Here is a 6,014-nt window from a genome sequence, read left to right on the forward strand (position 1 = left end):
ATACCACTTCCCGCCTTTCAGGGACGTGCCCAAGCCTGGTCCCGATCCCCTCCCCACTTTGGGGTGCCCTGGAGACCCTGCTCTGCCCCGAGGTGGGCGTTCCGGGGCTGAGAGGGAGGAACGAACGAGAGGTTCCCGAGTGGAGGGGCCTGGAGCGGCTGCGGAGAAAACAGGCGCCACCCTCATCCCTGGGGACCTGGGCCAAAGGCGGGCCTCCGGGGAGGTGAAGACAGCAGCCACACACCTCTCGGCCCAGACACGCCAACTGGGAAAAAAGCCGGAGCAACTATAAGGCGCTTTCACTTACCTTCCGAACGCGTGGCCACCTGCCTTCCAATCCGGAAGTGCTGGTGTGGCGAAAGCGGAAGTGGGTGTGTCACTTCCGGCCCGCCCCCTTCGGCATCGCCCTGCCGTAGCAGCTCGCTGGCTGTGGGGCTGTGACTCGCGTCGTTTTCTGCCCAATTTGCTCCCGGGCTTGTGGCGAGTGGGGTGGGACAGGGTAGAGCGGGATCCTAAAACTAAGAAAGTGGGACAGAGCCCTTCCGCCGACTTGCTTTTTCGTGCATGCATGCCATTTATTCAACAGTTTTTTTTGCTGAGGTCCGTCTGCAGTCTAGGAGTGAACAAGATGCTGAGGGCTAACCTGAGGAAGACAGAAAACAAACTAATCAACCAAGATAATTTCAGATTATCCTCTAAGGAAAATAGATCAGAGTAATGTGATAGGGAGCGACTAGGGACAGTGAGAGCTAGGTTAGATAGTAAGGAAGGCCCTTGGACGAGTGACAGTTGAGTTCTAAATGAAAAGGGTGAACAAAAATCGATGGAAGAGTGTTCCAGGCTGGGAGCAAATCCAGGGGCCCTGAACTTGGTTGCTGCAGGAACTGAAAGAAGGCCAGGGTAGTGGGAGCACCGTGAGTGACGGGGACAGAGGTAAGGGGTGAAGTCAGGGGATGGCAGGGGGTCAGCGGTGTGGAGTCTAATGCATATTGAACTTAGGTGGAGGTTAGAGGTAGAAGAAACCTTGAAGATCTATTCCGATTCTCCCATTTCCACTGAGTCCTGAAGAAACTTAGCTTATGATTAAAAGTAAAGCTTTAAGCAGGCCATCAAGTCGAGGCCAGTATACATGCCACCCAAACTTTTAGTCTTACTGCATAGTGAAGACAATCACACCAGCAAAGAGATTTCTCATGGAATCCTATAACAACCCCCTGTTTTAGGAAATCTTTATTAGGTAATATCAGCCTTACTTTGTGGATGAGAAAACTAGGGCTTCATGTAACTTGTCACAGGGGAACTTATGTGGCCCCAGCTAGGATTCAAACCTGTGATCTTCCTACTACTGCAGTATCCTGCGCCTTGCTGCACCACCTGACTTCCTCTGTGTGAGCTGCCAAGCAGCTTTGATTAAAAAGTGCACAACACGCACTTATGTGAAAGTCTGAAAGTGAAGCAGACTAGAGAAACCATAAAGCGTACATCATACACCTGTCACCACCCAAGGGCCTCTTCAGGCCTTGGATGGACAGTCGGAAGTCTGTCTGATTTGCTCTGGAAAGGCAGTGCTGCTGTTGTCCACTGTTGCTGTGCAAGGCCGTGCAGTGAAGGTTTGTTGTCTGTGCAACTTCTCTGTGGTGAACCCTTTACCCAGAGCCTTGTGGATATTTGCACATTTAATGAAGATGATAATGATGGGTGAATGACGGCACTAAAGGCTGGAACTAGAAGGCAGACTAGGGATCATCCAGGCTAGTGGTTCCCAAAACACTGCACCAATCACTCGGGAAGCTCTTAAAAAGTGCAGATTTCCCACTTTGCATACAGACTGCATACCAGGCACCATTATTGTGACATTGAAATCCATAGACATAATAGCATTGTAGTTCTGTGTGAGACTGTCCTTGTTCTTGGCAGGTACATGTATTTAGGGTCAGATATGATGCTGTCTGCAGATCTTTTCAAAATGGTTTAGCAGTGTGTGTGTGTGCATGTTCACACACACACACAGAAAGTAAACGTGGCAAATACTAAGGACCAGTCAATCTAGGTGAAGTCTATATGGGTTTTCCTTGTACTCTTCTTTCAAAGTTTCCATAGCTTTGAACTTAAAAAAAAAAAATCCAAAGGGGAAGAAGGATTAAAATACAGATTCTCAGATCCCATTTCCAGATATTCTGATTCAGTGAATCTGTATTTTTCAACTTCCCTTTTTTCTGTTGCACAAAGTTGGGTACCATTGATTTCATTCAACTCTAGACTTTCCCCCCCTACACATTTCACAGAAGAAAATACCGAGGACCCAAAAGGTGACTAATTTGAGATCACACAGTGGTTTAGCAGTAACATCAGGCTTGGCATGCGGATTTCTATTTCATTCTGAAACACGTAACGCTCTGCCCCGGTGTGTGTGTGTGTGTGTGTGTGTGTGTGTGTGTGTGTGTGTGTGTGTGTGTGTCGCTGGGAGAAGTGGGAAGGGGCGGCGAGAGGGGTCGTGGTGAGTGGGGGGGTGTATGTGTCTTTGACTTGGAAGTCAAGTGTAGCTGGCCTTCTAGAACTCCGTCGCTTTTAACACAGCCCAGTGGTGATTCTTGGGTTTTTCTCAGGTCTACTTAAGAAAACTCAAAACACGTCCACTTAGGTGGCCGCCAAAAAGTTTCCTGAAAGTAAATCGACCAGCCCTGTTCCAGTGCCATTGGTCCCCTGTCACCATGGAAACGGACGGTTCCATTCTTCCTCAAGGGGTGGTCGTGATTTTCTCTCCTTTTCGAATCCACAGCGCAGAGCCCAGAAGGCGCTCTCAGGAGCCAGAGGGGCTTTTGTAGGTCTTAGTGCTCCTTGCAACGAGGGGGCGGCGCGAGGTGGGCGTGCCTCGCTCCAGAGGGAGCCCGGCGTCTGGTGTCCACCCCGGCGTCCGGGTGGTATGTCCCGGGACTGGCGGAGGGCCCCTCCGAGTTCCGCACCAGCCCTCCACCTGGGAAGGCCGCTCGATCCAGCCGGCTGGTCGACTCGCCACGATCCCCAGGATGCCAGAGGCCAGGACCTCCTGCCACGACCTCACGCGACGGAAGAAGAAGCAGCCGGTGCGCCACACCTTCAGCCAGATCTGCCTGCCCCCGCGGCGGCCCCTGACCGTGGCCGACATCCAACCGGCCATGGAGAATGAGAGGCTGGGGGTCGTGCGGGATTCCATGTTTCAGAACCCGCTCGCTCATCGTCAAGGTGAGCCGCCCCCACGCCCTTCACCCTCTTGCACTCGTCCCCTCACTGGGCACCCACGCGGCCGGGGGTTTCCACCCATCCTGCCCCAGCCCCACCGCCCCGCTCCAAGCCCGGCACTGGGAGCTCCAGCTGTGGTCCAGACAGACCTGGACCCCCAGGCGGTCATGGGCAGGCCGCATCACCTCGCTGAGCCTCAGTTTCCTCATCCTCAAAGTGGGAGGATAATGGCACTCATTAAAGGGAGTGACTGGGAAGATTGTATAAGGTAATCCCTGCGAGATCCCTGACACGTGGTAAGTGCTCCACGTTGGCGGCTATTTGCATATGTATTCACGCAGGGTGAACCCCCAGGGTGACAGACAGGTAGCAGCACCCTTACCACCAGCCAGCCCTCGCAGGGTGCAGGCCGCCTGTCCCGATTCCCCTGCATGCCTGGGCTGCTGTTATGTAGCCAGTGTTCTGTACCTCCCTTGGAAGCATCACATCACACGTTAATTTCCACCCAATCATACTCTTAACCAGAATTACGACCCTAAGAGACAAAAAGCGCGAATCTCTGCCCCAGGGGTCCCACAGACACAAACGAGCGAGGGAGCCGCCGTTTCCAACTAGGTCGCCGCCTCTTTGATCGCACGCTCCCTTACATTAGTCACGTTTCGGGAATGGTGATCACCCAACGCTGGCGTGGCATCTACGCCCCTTTCCGGGGCCTCAGGGAAGGTCAAGTTGAAGTTTGGCGCTTGGGAAGCTGGTCATGGAGCAATTTTACCTTGCGCCACTGGAGGGCAGTGTGCCTTTAAAAATGTGCGCAGTTCCCCAGATTCCGGGGGTGGACGGCGCAGGTGATAACCGTGGATTCAGTAACAATTATTTATCTGAACGCCAGGAGCTGTTTAGAGCCCAGAGGTTTTGGTTGTTGTTAGTTTTTTGTTTGTTTCGTACAGGGAACCTGGGCTTTCTTAACATCGTGGTAGAATTAGCTGAGTTAACTGGCTCCTGTGAAAACATGGATTCTCTGCTCTTGCCCTACCCAAACTGTTTCCTGGACCAGCAGCTGGGAGAAGCTGGCTTATCACACTAGGCACCCTTCCATCTAACACCTCCCCTTCCTAGGCCTCCCAAAGTGGAGCAAAATCCTTCACTTATTTATAGGTGAGAAGAGCCACTCTCAGAGGACAGATGGCACAGACAGATGGGGTTCACCACTCTGGGATTAAGGGGAGAATCAATTTCCTCACCTCTGATCATTGCTTTTACTCAAGCAGTTACTGGGGGACCAACGCCTTCCTAGTTAAATACAAAATGGACAGTGTAATGGAGTTATTCTCCATGGTGAATTAAGTGTGATGCACACCCCAAGCTATAACATAGCCATAGAGACACATACATACATATAGGTATATGCATAGATATATACACCTTGTATATACACATATGTATGCACACATACACACATGTGTATGTACAATATACATGTGTTTAACATGTATAACATACATCTCTAAGTAAACATTTCCCCTCCCATTTTTCCTTTTGCTCGTGCTGCATATCAAGAAAGACAGTATTTGGCCTCTGGATGGCACTAGCTGAACAGCTTCCAGATGAATTCAGTCCTAATTCCTGAACTTGAACTTTGGGTTGGAAAACGTGCGGGAGACACTGACCCACCACCGAGGGTTCTGTCTTCAGAGCATGTGACACAGAGCAGGGCTGCCCCGTCAGCGGTGACTCGGCTCAAGCAGCAGGGGGCGCCCTGGTGATCGTGCCCAGCTTGTCTCCTGTCAGGAAAGCAGGTGTTTCCTTCTTACTTTTCTCCCTCCAGTTCTTGATGGGCCGTAAGGTAGTTTCAGTAGCAGTGAAGATTATGTCCACATTTCAATACTGACCACCACCACCAGATTTTTCTACTAAAATCTGGCCTAAGTAAAAGCTGCAGAAACATTGAGAGCAAGGAGTAACCTTGATTATTACCTTCTTCAGACCCCTCCTTACACTGGCGACGCTGAGGAGGTCTGTGGTGGGTTCTTTGTGCCAGGTTCTGGCAGAGCCAGGGGTATAAGCTTCGTTCACTGGCTCCCAGCCCAGCTTTACTTTTACCACTCCAAAAAGCTTCCTCTATTTTAAAGGAAATTTAAATTATGAAAAAAAAACTTTGAGGTTTTCAGCTCTCAAGAAAAGAAGATTGAAAGTATCCAAGATGGTGGAGCCTTTAAAAAAATCTTTTTAAACAATAATGTATTGCTGAAATTTCTGTTGAGGCATGGCTTGTGGATTTCTTGACTGTGGCATGTCAGTTTCACAATCCCAGATTTTCAAACCCTTGTTTCTGTGCGAGTTCTCATTGTGTGCAGCAGAGGTGGGAGTGCCCTCTGCCTGGGGTGTCTGCAGGAGAATGATTGGAACTGAAGTATATTTTGGTTTTGTCTCCGTCTGAATCTGAACGTTGCATCTGTATTGGGGGAACATAGCACCTGAGAAAGAGTCATTGACTCCCCCATGTTGGGAGGTTGGTGCTCAGATTGTTTTCTCCAGTGAATAGGATTGCAATTTTCTTTTTCATTTAAAATGCAGACACACTGCCTGAACGAACGTACACACATCAGTTATTCAAGAACATGTCTGCCAGATGTCACCGTAACCAAGTGAAAAGTGAAAACCTCAGACATCCAAGCAGATATTTTATCAGCAAGAGCTCAACAACTCTTTGCCTCATTTAAAACCAAGCCAGCTGGCTATTGAGTGGGGCTGATTGAAACAACTGCATGTTTTAATGTGGCCACAAGAAGATGCAG

This window comes from Mesoplodon bidens, assembly GCF_964165515.1.
Source record: "Mesoplodon bidens genome assembly, chromosome: Y".
NCBI classification, from domain to species: Eukaryota; Metazoa; Chordata; class Mammalia; order Artiodactyla; family Ziphiidae; genus Mesoplodon; species Mesoplodon bidens.